The sequence below is a fragment of the Marmota flaviventris genome, chromosome 1 (assembly GCF_047511675.1).
Source record: "Marmota flaviventris isolate mMarFla1 chromosome 1, mMarFla1.hap1, whole genome shotgun sequence".
Taxonomy (NCBI): Eukaryota; Metazoa; Chordata; class Mammalia; order Rodentia; family Sciuridae; genus Marmota; species Marmota flaviventris.
This window is the reverse complement of record NC_092498.1, coordinates 91,380,771-91,396,323: the sequence shown is the minus strand read 5'-3', so window position 1 is coordinate 91,396,323 and position 15,553 is coordinate 91,380,771. Positions and strand designations below refer to the sequence as shown.

General features: G+C 40.2%; 1 long non-coding RNA gene across 1 annotated transcript; it reads left to right on the top strand.

Moving 5' to 3' along the window:
- The first annotated feature begins 266 nt into the window (after positions 1–266).
- On the top strand, positions 267–11,879 carry LOC139706340 (uncharacterized). Its single transcript, XR_011707917.1, has 5 exons — positions 267–790; positions 2,086–2,294; positions 6,620–6,655; positions 7,711–7,802; positions 11,817–11,879. It is a non-coding gene; the product is annotated as an uncharacterized lncRNA (long non-coding RNA).
- The last annotated feature ends 3,674 nt before the right edge of the window (positions 11,880–15,553 follow it).

The following is a 15,553-nucleotide window of genomic DNA, read 5'->3' as shown; positions in this document are numbered from 1 at the left end:
CATTCTGAAATATTAAAATGAGTGCTTCTTTGCAGGCTTAGAGGAGTGAGGCACAGATCTAAACTAACCACGTTTATGTGTTACTCTTTGTAGAAGCAGTATAGATGCCTTTAAAAGCCTGAGATTTGTTCTGTGAGCACATAGATGACTGTACAGTGTTCTTCCCCTTTAGACATTTGTCTGAAATGTAAGCATTTCACACCCAGCCTCTGGTCTCTTCAGAGTACAGTCAGCGCTTGCCTCGTACATGTGAGGCACTGGTTTGATTCTCAGCACCACATAAAAAAATAAATAAAATAAGGATATCATGTCCATCTACAACTAAAAATATTTTTTAGAAAAATCACAGAGTTTTAGGGGTTGAGGTTGTGGCTCAATGGTAGAGTTCTTGCCTAGCACATGTGAGGTACTGGGTTTAATTCTCAGCACCACATGAAAAAATAAATAAAACAAAGATGTCGTGTCCATCTACAACTAAAAATATATTTTTTAAAAAACCACAGAGTAGGGTCCTCCAAGGGTAAAAATGACAACGTGGGGAGGGTTTGGTAGTTGAGTACAGCTGAGCCTAGGCAGGGGAACCTTTCCGCACTTCTGAGGTGATTCCTGGTCTGCAAACCAGATGAGAAATGCTTATCCTTGCTAAAATGTCTAATTAATAATGCTATAGCTCTGCTTTGCATTAACTTGGTGTGTTTGATTCTGTTAATATAGTTGATGAAGTTTTGCTTGTTTGTTTGTTTGTGTTTTTCTTTTTAGCTATGAAAAACCTCCTCCTGGATTTATGAAGGTTAGTGTGATGTCTGTACTCTGATTATTCTGTTAGACATACTTGCATACCTTATAACTTGTTAGGAAAAATGACTGTATGGGTTTTAAACCTCCTTTTATGAAAATGCTGTTTTTTCCCTGCAGATGCCAGACAGGTCCTAATTTGGGCTTTGTTCCTTTGTGGAAATTTCATCAGGATTCCCTCCCCCCCCCCCCAAAAAAAAAACCCAACCAGGCACGTGCGCACTGTGTGTGTATGTGTGTGTGTCTGAGTTGGTGTGTGTCTGGGTGTGTGTGTGTGTTCGTTTCCTGGGCTATAGCTCCCCTTCTCTCACTGTTGGCTGCCTCTCCTCAAAGCACTGCTGCCACATTTTCCTTGCCTACCTTACCTGGCCAGATCCTCAGTACACCCCATGCTGAGGTCTTAAGTGTCCTCAGCTCAAAGAGCAACCTCTCAGGAGATCTGAGAGCACATCTACTTCAGTCTCCCTGAACAGGGACCCCTCTCTCAGCTCCCTGACCACCCTGTCAGGGTATTTCTGCATGTGGGAGACTTAGAGTATCAGATGAAGCCAAAAGACCTCTTGTGATTTATAACTGTTGTTGTTGTTGGGAGGTGTACTGGGGATGTAACTCACTCAGGTGCTCTACCACTGAGCTACATCCCAAACCCTTGTTATTTTTCATTTTCAGACAAGGTCTCACTAAGTTGTCCAGGCTGGCCTTGAATTTGCATCTCCTACCTCAGCCTCCTAGATAACTGGGATTAGGGATTACAGGTGTGCACTATTGTGTCAGGCCATAATGAACTGTTCTCATATAATATACTATCTCTATTATTACGGAAAACCTGGTTTACTTTTTTTTTTTTTTTTTTTTGGTGGTTCTGGGGATAGAACCCAGGCCTTATACTTGCTAGGCAAATACTTTACCACTAAGCTGCATGCCTAGCCCTATTTCAGTTTTATGCCTTGCTTGATTCCACACATTTTGAGGGAATGAAACCTTTCTTTTGATCATTGCATCTAATTTACATCAGAAATGTGGAGGAACTCACAAATCATTTCTGTGTGAAAAACAGACTCATGCTTCCCTATAACTTCCCTATAGTAAAGTCTGTTTTTTTCTGAGGAAAGTTATTTTTCTGGTGTAGTTCTACATTGATTTCCTGTTTCTCCTATCAGGTATAATTTGTCTCTCTTGTTCCTGGGGATGATTTAAGAGAAAGCAAGGCAATAGTGTGTTGCTAGGAAGAAGGGAAAAAATTCTGATGCTTTGTTGCCATGTTGTTTACACACTGTTCCCTTCATTTAGGAAGATGAGATTAAGCCAGAAGACTGTATTCCTGATGTACCAGGCAACAAGCATGCCCGGGAATTTCTGGCTTACGCGCCAACTAAAGGACTTTGGATGCCACTGGGGAAAGAAGTCAAAGTAATGCAATGTGGGTGTGGAAGAGTTTAAATAACACTTTTTGGTGTAACTATTTTTGTTTGTTTTATTTTCATAACAAGGACCAAAAGGTGGGTAGCTTATAAAAAAGTTTCTTTGGGGGCTAGGGTTGTATGAGGCACTAGGTTCGATCCTCAGCACCACATAAAAATACATAAACAAAAAATAAAGATATTGTGTCCATCTATAAATAAATAAATACACACACACATACACACACATATTTATGTATATATTTTTTTTCCTAAAAAGTTTATTTTGGGGTTTGGGGATTTAGTTCAGTAGCAGAGCACTTGCCTAGCATGTGCAAGGCTGTGAGTTCAGTCCTCAGCCCTGAAAAAAAAGAAAAGTTTATTTGGCTCACTAATCTGGCAACTGGAGGGTCCAAAAAGCATAACCTTGGCATCTTGATAAAGGTTCCCTGGCTGCAACATGCATGATTGAGCAGTGGAAGGGAAACCTGTTATGACCAAGAGAAAAACTCAAGACAAATGAACTCTCTCTATAACAGCTTATTCTCACAGGAATTAACAGAGTCCCAGGAGACAGGATGCACCCCAATGACCAGTTACCTTCACCTGGTTCCACCTCTTAGAAATTCACCACCTCAATACCGCTGCACTCTGGACCAGGTGCCAGCATGTGAACCGTTGAGGAACAAGTCCCATCCAAACCATAGCACTCTTCCATACATCCAGTTATGTAACAGTTTACAAAGTGTGTTGAGTTCTATTTAGCTTGGTCTTAGCACACTCCTCTTTTGATGGGGACAGGGGATTGGACATCAAATTAAGGGCCTTCTTCATGCCATATAAGCACTCTATACTGAGCTATATTTCCCTTTTTGTTTTGAGACAGGGTCTTGCAGATTCTCCTGCCTTAGCTTCCCAAGTACCTGGGATTGTAGGCATGCACCTGATAAGATCATGGCATGATCCCCTTTTCTAGAAAAGAAAAGAAATTGGCTTATGTCAGTAAGTGGTCCAAGGAAACAGAACAAGAAATAACTCAAAAGTTTATGATTCCAAGATCATTAGTCTTTCATCACATCAGGAGTACAAGTGATATTCCTCTAAAAAAAAAAAAAAAAAAAAAAAAAAAAACAAGAAAGAAAGATATTCCGTGGTAGAAATGCCATGAGTGTGAGGGATATGGAAGGGCACATGACTTTTGAGGAGCCATCAGAGTCCACAGAAGGTATGTCTGGATAAGTGGAGTTCTTCATGCTCATTCCATACCTCACCCTGCCTCCCTTGGTGCTATTATTGTCTTACAAATTACATCATTAGTCTGATGAGGTGGTGGAGGTCTGTAAACCAGCAGCTCAGGAGGCTGAGGCAGGAGGATCACAAGTTCATTGCCAGCCTCAGCAACTTAGCAAGACTATAAGTAACCTAGTGAGACCCTGTCTCAAACTAAAAAATAAAAAAAAGAACTGGGGACAGTGCTCAGTGGTTAAGCATCTTTGGGATCAATCCCCAATACCCCCCTCCTCCAAAAATTACATCTTTATATATAATAAGTCATCACAGTTTTATAAATATTGCTTTCTGTTGTTTTTTTTAAGCAAGAGAATAAAAGAAGTACCACAAAATATTTCTTTTACATGTACCTCTCAAGTTAACTTTACTGGTGCCATATTTTTTCACATGGATTTGAGTTACCCCTAGTGCCGCGTCTGGCTAACGGAGCCGAGTCCGGCGAGGGACGGCGGGGTTAAAAATACACAGGACACCAAGGTTCTTCATCCAGGAGGGAGCATGTGCGCGCTTTATTACCAAATTTGTTCCCCTTATATATCTTTTTAACAGCTGTGGGAAATTACGCAAAAGTGAGGAGGGAAGAGTAATAACTGCGTCCTTGGGTTACTGTCACGTCACCGTCCCCTATCAGGAGGCTCGAACAGGTCAAGATGTTCCCGAGAGACACATATGCGTGAGGCAGATAAACAGGGAACCGCAAGCCCGCATCACGGCCTTGTGAGCTGGCCACATTGACATGCATAACAAAGAACTGGGGGTTGAGTCCCCAGGGGCCAGGGCGGGCCTGCTACCAGCACCCTAGTGCCCTCACATAATTTCAACTTTGTTTCTTTTATAGGGCAACTCTCTATGATGAGGGCCACAACCAAGTTAAGATGGCGCCGGGCAGTATGCTAGGAGGAGTGGTTTCTGAGCCAACACCAGGGAGCCATTAAGATGATGAGGATTCTTTAATGACTGACTGCTGTGTCTAGATGATGTCAATTAAGTTCAGCTGTGTGTAATTAGTTGGGTATATGTACCTCTGCAGTCCGGCAGATAAGCAGCTCCTGCTACCTTGGGTGCCCGCTACTTTGAGTTCTCGGTTCCTGCTGAGTTCACTCGCAATAAAGTAGTTCCTGCTTCAACCTTCAAGTTGCTTGTCACCTGCTGGTAGCAGGCCTGCCCTGGCCCCTGGAGACTCAACCCCCAGTTCTTTGTTATGCATGTCAATGTGGCCAGCTCACAAGGCCGTGATGCGGGCTTGAGGTTCCCTGTTTATCTGCCTCGCGCATATGTGTCTCTCGGGAACATCTTGACCTGTTCGAGCCTCCTGATAGGGGACGGTGACGTGACAGTAACCCAAGGACGCAGTTATTACTCTTCCCTCCTCACTTTTGAGTGATTTCCCGCAGCTGTTAAAAAGATATATAAGGGGAACAAATCTGGCAATAAAGCGCGCACACGCTCCCTCCTGGATGAAGAACCTTGGTGTCCTGTGTATTTTTTAACCCCGCCGTCCCTCGCCGGACTCGGCTCCGTTAGCCGGATGCGGCAGTCACCTCTAGGTTATTTTGCCCAGCCGGACTTAGGCAGCCCAGCCGGACTTAGGCATCTATATACAACAAATTCTGTAATTTTGGTTTTGTTTTGTTAGGGGGACGGTGGTGCTGGGGATAAAACCCAGGGCTTGGCATATACTAGGGAAGTACTGTACCAATGAGATGAACTCCCAAACCCTCAAATTCTCTTCAGTTTTATTAATCTAGAAATTCTTCATTTTTCTTTTTATTTTTGAAGTGCAATTTGCTGGCATAAAATTCTGATTCAACAATCTTAGCATTTTCTAAATGTTAAACTGAATCTTCATTCAATATTCAATTTTTTTCTTTTTAAGTCTTATGATTTAGAATATATCATTCCAGCCAGGCTTGATGGCACATGCTATAACCCCAGCGATTCAGGAGGCTGAGGCAGGAGGAATTTGATTGCAAAGCCAGCCTCAGGAATTTAGTGAGGCCTTAAGCAACTTAAAGAGACCTGTTTCAAAATTAAAAAAAAAATGGGCTGGGGATATGACTTAGTGATTGAATGCCCTGGGTTCAAACCCTGGTACCAAAAAATAATAATTTATCATTACACAGCCTTCTGGTCTCAACAGTTTCTAATTCCTTCTTGGGAATTGTCTATATTTGTTTTTTGTTTAGTTTTTGTTGCAAAGGATTGAACTCAGGAGCACTGTTAGCCATTGAGCCACATGACCAGCCTTTTTTATTTTGAGGTAGGGTTTCACCAAGTTGCTAAGACTGGCCTTGAACTTGGCAATACTAGTGCTTCAGCCTGCTGAGTCACTGGTGCACTACCACTTATAGCCCACAGATTGGATTGCGTATATATGATGAACTACAATCACTTGATATTGTCAAAATTCTCTTGTTATCTTGGCTTTTTAAAAAATATATTCTCAGTTTTAGATGGACACAATACCTTTATTTTATTATTTATTTTTATGTGGGTGCTGAGGATCCAACCCATTGCTTCAAATGTCCTAGGCAACTGCTCTACCACTGAGCTACCATCCCAACTCATCTCTGCTTCTTAAGTTTGTCTGTGTTGTATGAAGGTAGGGCCCTCTTTCAGTTTATCCTACTTGGAGTTTTTGAGCTTCTTGGCTTTGTACATTGTTTTCATCAAATTTAGGAAGTTTTTAGTCATGGTTTCTTCAAATATTTATTTCTCTTTAACTCCTTCTGGAATTCACATTATTTGTATGTTATTAAACTTGATGATTCCACTTGGATATGGGGATACAAACTTATAATCCCAGGTAAGGTACTCAAGAGGTTAAAATTCTTAGAGTTCCTACAGCCCCCCACCCCAACTCTTTTTTTTTTTGTACTAGAGATTGAACCCATGGAAGCTTTACCACTGAGGTACATTCCCTACCCTTTTAGATTTTTTTCTTCTGAGATGGGGTCTCCTTAAGTTACTGAGGCTCGCCTATAACTTGCAATCCTCCTGCCTCCGCCTCCCAAGTAATTGGGATTACAGGCATGCGAAATGGCTCTCAGATATTTATTTTATTTCTTTTTTTTAATATTTGTATTTGTAGATGGACACAATACCTTTATTTATATTTATTTATTTTTATGTAGTGCTGAGGATCGAACCCACTGCCTCACATGTGCAAGGTAAGCTTTCCACCACTGAATCACAGCCCCAGCACCCCAGCTATTGATTTATTTATTTGTATTTGTTCTAATTAGTTATTCATACCAGCAGAATGCATTTCGAAGCATTATACATTAATGGAGCACAACTTTTCATTTCTGGTTGTATACGATGCAGAGTAACACCAGTCAAGCAATCGTACATTTACATAGGGTAATAATGTTTATCTCATTCCACCAATCTTTCTACCCCCACACCCACTCCCTTCCACTCACTCCCCTCCACTCACTCCCCTCTTCCCAATCTAAAGTTCCTCCATTTTCCTACCCTCCCCCATTACGGATCAGCATCCACATATCAAGAAAACATTTGGCCTTTAGTTTGGGGGAATTGGCTTATTTCGCTTAGCGTGATATTCTGTAACTCCATCCATTTACCTGCAAATGCCATGATTTCATTCTTCTTTAAGGCTGAGTAATTCAAGTATTTATTTATTTAGTTTTAATTTTTTTAGCTAGTTAATTAGTTCTAATTTTTTTAGTTGTTGATGGACCTTTATTTTATTCATTTATTTATATCTGGTACTGAGAATTGAACCCAGTACCTCACACATGCTAGGCAAGCACTCTACCACTGAGCTACAACCCCAGCCCCCCAGCTATTTATTTTTGATGCTGGAGATTTTACCCAGGGCCTTGAGCTTGCTAAGAACACACTCTACCACTGACCTACACCTTTAGCCTGCAGAATCAGACACACTTGATAAAAAGATTTATTCACAAAACTGTAGTGACACAAAAAATATTTAGGGAGACTAAAAATAAATTTCCCCTTTTGGGGTACTTTTTCATGGAATTTTTTGGTAAATATTTCATAATAGAATTTTTTATTCCTAATGCTACATGATTCAAGGATGCTTGGAAGCAATTAGTTGATCTGTATTTTGGGGAAACTTACTTTCATTTTCATCCATTGATTACATTTACTTTTAGAATTAGAATCTAATGAATAAAAACTTAATCTGCTGAAATTTAACAATGTCATCTTACAGAAATATTGCCCCTTTCATTTTTAGGTTGGCGTTGTAAACGGTTTGGGCACCGAATAGGCGACAAAGAATGCCCTTTCTTTATCAAAGACAACCAGAAGCTAGAACAGTTCAGAGTAGTAAGTAAAACCCCAGTGTCGATTACATTTATCAAAGACAGTGTATATCAAATGAGTCAGTCGTCATCAGTGAATCAAATGTTCATATGAATACATTCTCCAGAAGCCTTTGATCAGAGTTGTCAGATGGTAAGTGCACCTTTATTTTTTTTGGTACCGGGAATTGAACTCAGGGGCACTCAACCACGGAGCCACATCCCCAACACTATTTTGTATTTTATTTAGAGATGGGGTCTCACCAAGTTGCTTAGTGCCTCTATAAATTGCTGAGGCTGGCTTTGAACTCATGATCCTCCTGTTTCAGCCTCCTGAGCCCCTGGGATTACAGGTGTGCACCACTGCCTCCAGCTGCTATGCATTTTTAATAGATTAGCTCTTTAATTAAAAAAAAAACCTAACTTTGCTAGGCATGGTGGTGAATGGGTGAAATCCTAGTGACTACAGAGGATGAGACAAGAAAATTGCAAATTCAAGGACACCTTCAGCAATTTAGCTAGGTCTTAAACAATTTAGAGAGACCCTGTCTCCAGTGAAAAAATAAAAATGAGCTGGGCATGGTGGCATACTCCTATAATCCCAGTGGCTCAGGAGACTGAGGCTGGAGGATCACAAGTTCAAAGCCAGCATCAGGAACTAAGAAATTCACCAAGACTCTTGTCTCAAAAGAAAAAAAAAAATGGGCTGGACATGTGGTTCAGTGGTTGAATGTCCCTGGGTTCAATTCCTGGTACCAAAAAATATACAACTAAAAAGGTCTAGAGGATATAGCTAATAGGTAAAGTGCTCCTCCATTCAGTTCCCAGATAGGGTAGGTGGGTGGGGGTGGGCTCACTTCAATTAAAATGTTCTTATTCTGTTCTGAAAGCAGACACTGTCTATTCAGCCCCAAGTTATCAGATGTAAAGTTATTATTTCCTTACTAAAATAAAAGTGTTCATTTCCCAGACTTATCTTACATTTTTTTTTTTTTTTTGCTACTGGGATTCGAACCCAGGGGCCTTTATCACTGAACCACATCACTGGCACTTTTTTAAAAAATTTTTTTAGATATTGATGGACCTTTATTTTACTTATTTATTTATATGTGGTGCTAAGTATCGAACCCAGTGCCTCACACATGCTAGGCAAGTGCTCTGCCACTGAGCCACAACTGCAGCCCTCCTCAGCCCTTTTTATTTATTATTTTGAGACAGAGTCTCACTAACTTGCCCAGGCTGGCCTCAGGCTTGTGATCCTCCTGCCTCAACCTCCCAATCTGCTGTGATTACAGGCAAAGGCCACAGTGCCTGGCACTGTCTTACTATTTTAAGGTATAAGTGAATATATGTTTCCTCTATAGATGATAGTAAGACAGAATTATCATATCCTCACTTTATTTGAATAGAACTACCTCCCAGAGATATAAATACATCATTCAGTAATTATTTCTGTCAAATGAAATATGCTGCTGTGTGAATATACTGGGTTTATCAGCATATATCAAAATCAGATCTGGCCAAGGCATGGTGGCACATGCCTATAATCCCAGTGATTCTGGAGGTGGAAGAAGGAAGATTGCAAATTCAAAGCTAGCCTCAGCAACTTAGCGAGGCCTTAAGCAACTTAGGCCCTAAGCAACTTAATGAGTCCCTATTTTTTTAATACTTTTTTTTTAGTTGTTGATGGACCTTTATTTTATTTATTTATATATGGTGCTGAGAATCGAACCCAGTGCCTCATACAAGCTAGGCAAGCTCTCTACCACTGAGCTACAACCCCAGCCCTAGTGAGACCTTCTTAAAAAATAAAAAGGTCTGGGGATGTGTTTCAGTGGTTAAGCGCCCCTGGGTTAAATCCCCAATACCAAATTAATTAATTAATTAATTAATTAAATCAGATAAGGTTTGGGATGTGGCTCAGAGGTAGAGTGTTTGCCTGCCATGCATGAGGCATTAGGTTTAATCCCTTGGATTGCAAAAAAGGGGGTTGTGAGTGGTTAGCATACATAGACTAATCTACACCCTCAGCTCTAGGAGTAATGTTAAAGGAAAATGTTCATGAAAATGAACATTTTATGTAATGTTAAAGGAAAAATATGTAATGTTAAAGGAAAATGTTCATGAAAACCTAAGTAAAAATCAGTAGAATTATGTATATCATAAAGATGGGAATTCTTCCTAAATTAAGAGTAACCAGTAGAAGAAATGTATCAAAGTTTAATAGAAATTACCTATTTTTATTAAATAGGATAATAGATTATTTATATAGCTAGCTCTGTGTTTATTGATTTATGTATTTATTTTTTGCAGTACTGGGATCTTTTGTTGTTTATTTTCTGGTGCTAGGTATTAAATTCAGGGCCCTGTATCCAGTAGGAAGGTACACTGAGATGTACCACCTGCCCTCAATACATTTTATAAATTTAATTTTTTGGTAATATCTAAAATATATACAATAAATATATTCTTTTTTAGTTCAAAGCTAGTCTCAGCAACTTAGCAAGGTCCTGAGTATCTCAGCAAGACCCTGTCTCTGAATAAAATTTGAAAAAGGGCAGGAGATATAACTTAGTGGTTAAGTAACCCTGAGTTCAATCCCTCGTACCCCAAATCAATCAATCAATAAATAGCTTTTAAATTGAGAATATTTACTTACTATGTTTCTCCTATATATTTGTTTGCTTGCTTATTTGTACTGAATATGGAAACCAGGAGTTCTCTACCACTGAGCTGCATTCCCAGTCTTCTTATTTTTTATTTTGAGACAGGTCTTGTTAAGGCTTTGTGTAGTTGCTGAGGCTGGCCTAGAACTTAAGACTCCTCCTGCCTCAACCTCCCAATTGAGATTACAAGTGTGCATAACTGCACCCAACTTCCTATATGTATTTTTATATTAAGCCTTTTTTTTTTTTTTTTGGTAACGGGTGGAACTCAGGAGCTCTTAACCACTAAGCCTCATCCCCAGTCCTTTTTTATTTTTTAATTTGAGAAAGTGTCTCACTAAATTGCTTAGAGCCTCACTAAATTGCTGAGTCTGGCTTTGACTCTGTGATCCTCTTTTCCCCACCTTCTGAGCCACTGGGATTACAGGCATGTGCCACCATGCCTGGCTTGAAGCCAATTTAAATTATGTAAATGGTATAAGAATACATTTGTCTTATTAAGCAAAATGAAAAACTTACATAAGGTTTTTACCACCAAGTCCAATCTTACTTATCTCCCCAGAGTGGGTCTATAGAAAGTAGTTGGATGTACACATTTCCAGACTTCTTGGGGTACGTAGCATATATTTTACTGTACTTATAAATGGATTATTATTACACATCATTTTGTAACTCATTTATTTCACTAAATACTATCTTCTTGTCATCTATCCACATAGGCCAAAGAGAATCACCTCAATATTTCTCAAATTGAGTACTGTTTTATAAAACAACCATACCACAGACTAGGTTGTGGCTCAGCGGTAGAGTGCTAGTCTAGCACATATGAGGACTGGGTATGATCCTCAGCACCACATAAAATAAAGAAATAAAATAAAAATATGTGTCCAACTACAATTTTTAAAAAATTTTTAAAAAGATCATGCCACTATATGAACAGTTATTGCCTCCTGAATAATATTATTTCTTGTATTTTTTAATTAGAAAATTGTTTTTCTAGCCTTAATGAATCTACAGCAAAATGACCCCTAAAAAGAATTAGAATATGTTAAACATAAAGTTATATCAAATAAAGTAGGGATTTTTAATGGTGAATGGGAATAGGAAAGATAGTAGAATGAATTGGACATAACTTTCTATGTTTGTGTATGAATACATGACCAGTGTCACTCCACATCATTTATAACAGGAATGGAAAGTTATACTCCATGTATGTATAATATGTCAATATACATGCTCCTGTCATGTATAACAAAAAGAACAATTTTATATATATATATAAAATTCAAGTGAAAAAAAACAAGGATTTTATTTATATTTAACTACCAGTCCAGGAAGCCTTACAAAACATTAACCTTTTCTGATCCCTTAAGGTACATGAAGATCTCATGTATGACATCATTCGAGAGAATAAAAGACATGCAAAGGATGTGAGGTGAGATCATTAATTGTGAGTGATTGGGAGGCCAGAAGTCATTGCTAAGCAGGCCAGTGTGGAAGTAGTACTACGCCAGCCTCCTTTTAACCAAGCACACTCACTCCCCTAGAGTTGAGGATGAAAATTCACATTGTGGTATCTGCTTATAATTCATTCACTGTTCAATGTGTTCAATATATCTTCTCCAACATCACTGAGAATCTGAGAGCTTTCATTAAAATTTATTCTTAGACATGATTAAAGACAGGGTAAAAAAGGAACCGGGCACATTAGAACTCACCAATAATACCAGGTACTCAGGAAGAAGTATTCAAGGACAACCTGGACAGTGTCCCCTATCATGTGCAAGCCTCTGGGTTCAGTCCCCAGTACCCCACCCCCAACCCCATGAAGAGGGAAGGGTTTTTTTTCAAATTGCTTGCACTAAATTGTACTTCTTGAGAAGGTAGACCAATTTGACGCTGAGCAGTGTGGAAAAAGGTTCATTAAGTTTGCATCTTTAGCGAAGTGCAGTGATGCATGATGCACACCTGTAATCCCAACAGCTTGGGAGACTGAAACAGGAGGATCACAAGTTGAAAGCCAGCCTCAGTAACTTTTACAAAATAAAAAATCTACCTAAATCCCAGCAGAGCAGGAGGTTGAAATAGGAGGATCTCGAGCTCAAAACCAGCCTTAGCAAAAGTGAGGTGCTAAAGAACTCAGTGAGACCCTGTCTCTAAATAAAATACAAAATAGGACTGTGGATGTGAATCAGTGGCTCAGTGCCCCTGTGTTCAATGACTGTACACCCTCACAAAAAAAGAAAAAAAAAATATATATGCACACTTATATAAAAAAGACTAGGATGTGGCTCAGTGATGAGGTGCCCCTAGTTCAATCTCTAGTACCAAAAAAAGAAAAATGGTGGAGGCAGAGGATATGGCTTAAGGGTAAGAACCCATAGGTATGTTTCATCACTGGTACAAAAAAAAATGCTACATGTTTTACAAGTTATAAAGACTATGGGAACCGAACCATATATGAACAATGAAACCCTATATGTTTAATTGTGGCTTTTACCTGCCTCAATACTGCTTTTAAATCATGTTTACCTAAAAGAAATATTCAATGTTAAGCATCACATTTCTTTGATCAATCTTCTATGCCTAGGATACAACAGTTACTGGAGAATTCTACCTCAGAAGAGGATGGGAGCAACTCCAGTTCCTCAGAATGTAAAGGGAAGCAAAAAAAAAAAAAAGAAGAAGAAGGAAAAACATAACAAAAGGAAGAAAGAAAAAAGAAAGAAAAAGAAATGGAAGCATAAGTCTTCCAAGTCATGTGAGAGTTCAGACTCAGACTGACAAGGACTGGACTTGCTCAGCAGTCTCTTTCCAACAATTCAACCCTGTGGCCAAAGAACAGAGATGCTTCCCAAGAGGAATAGGACAGAGAACTAGTACAGGAGCGCACCTGGCATCAAGGCCAAGGATTCTCGCTACCTTGCCAAGATGAGCCGGCCCATGGGAGCAAGCTGTCACCACACAGCCGCTAGGTCTGGATGCCACTGAGTTGTCAGGGAAAAGTTCATTCACTGTTCCCCACCCTACGAGTTGCTTGAGTCTGCAGTTCCCTTGAAAGGTCTCCTGCAGCATGGCAGTGCAGAGGGAACCTCCTAGAAGGTGCTCTAAGCATTTGTCACAATTTTTGTTCCCCATGGTAAAGCAACTCAGATCCCATGGACTGAAGTGCATTACTTAACCCATCTACATGGCTGAAGAGAATCAAACTTGTGATTGATTTTTTAAATATACTTATTTATGAATGAAAGAGGCATGTGGGCTGGGGTGTAGCTCTGTGATAGAGCTCTCATCCAGCATTCCCAGGAACCTATGTTAGATCAGCATTGCTTTAAAAAAAAATTTGTGACAATTCTTCCTACATCATTTCTGTCTTCCACAGTGGTTCCCGCTCTTACCAGTTTGCACTGACTTCTTTCAGCACTGACTTCTTTCAGAAATGCACATCACAAACAGGACTTTTATATGTCAGTGCATTGCATGCTCACCTATGTGTTGTTTTTTGTAAACCTAACAGTAGGAAATATGAAAGTAACGATCCTCATTGCATATATGGAGGCCTTGTTACTGCATATAATGTGTACATGACTTGTGGATTGGGCAAAAAGTCCCCCTAACAGCTTGAAAAACCTCAAGACATCATTATATTGAACATGTTAGCATCTCAGTACCCAAATCTTCAGATTTTCTCACAGTTTTAACTCAGGAAAATGATGAAGAATAGCCAGGCGTGCTGGTGCACACCTATAATCCCAGCAGCTCTGGAATCTGAAACAGGAGAATTGGAAGTTCAAAGCCAGCCTCAGCAATTTACAGAGAACTGTCTTAAAATATTGGGGTGGGGGGGGGAACAACAGGTTGGATATGTGGCTTGGTGGTCCAGCGCCCCTGGGTTCAATCCCTGGTGGGGAGGGGGGACAGGCATATTCACTGGGTAAACTCTCCGCTATCATTATCTGTTCCTCTTTCCTCAGGGATGTTGCTCCCTTCTGGATCCAATCTCACTCCCATTGCAAACTGCTTATTTTCCACCAGGAGTCACATTCTATAATGAGCTGTGCAGGTGCTACAGGAACACTGCAGGGTCACAAAATCCAGCCTTGCATTGGGGTGAGAGTAGCTTTCCAGGAGTGCCTAAACAAGTCCTTAGGCAAAGGTTAAGTCTGACTTTCTTCAGACAGCAGACTGAAAAATCAGATTCCCCTTTGCTGGACTTTGTACATACCATTTGGCAACTCTCTTAACAACTCTCACTGGAGAGTCAGATCTCAAAAGTTTATTTAAATGAAGTTAAACTACAGTAGAGACATTTTCATCACCTTCAGGCTAATCAATGGACCCCTCCCTCTATAGAGCTGTCCAGTCTAAGTACCAGCCATGCTTCCTGGAGGATCCTCTGCCTTCTCCCATGATCTTCACCTCTGTGAGGCCAACCAGGACCTGCTTTTTCAGAGACCCTTGGTTTAAGATTCAACTACTCTTCTAACTCATTTTGCGGGCTGGGGTGGTGGCTCAGTGGTAGAGCGCACGCCTTGCATGTGTGAGACACTGGGTCAAATTCTCAGCACCACATATGAATGAACACAGTCTGTCAACAACTAAAAAAATAACCTCATTTTTCAAACAGAGTATTCACTGAGTATTCATTGAGAGATTTTGTAAATCTAGGTCTACCTCTGAAAAGCTGTTTGACTGTTGGTGCACCTTAGTGGTAGATCACACACTTGGCATAAAAGTTTCTCTTTGGCTTCTTCAAGTTAAGGACTGCAGCGGGTCTGAGAAAGAGCAGACATGGCCAGGTGCAGTGGTGCTCACCTGTAATCCCATCCACTTGGGAGGTTTAAGACAGGAGAATCGAAATTCAAAGCCAGCCTCAGAAGGGCTAGATACTTAACAACTCAGTTAAGACTGTCAATAAAACACAAAAAATGACATTTGCGTGCAACTTGACCCCCAGCACGAAGGGGGGCATAGTATCCACATTGGACCAAAGGGCATGTGACAAGCTCTCAGACACTGAGTGTCTCCACCAGGATTGGGCACAGGGCTATCTCCTTTCACTCTGTCCATGGATGTAAACCTCCCCCTCCACCCACAGACAAGTATTCTG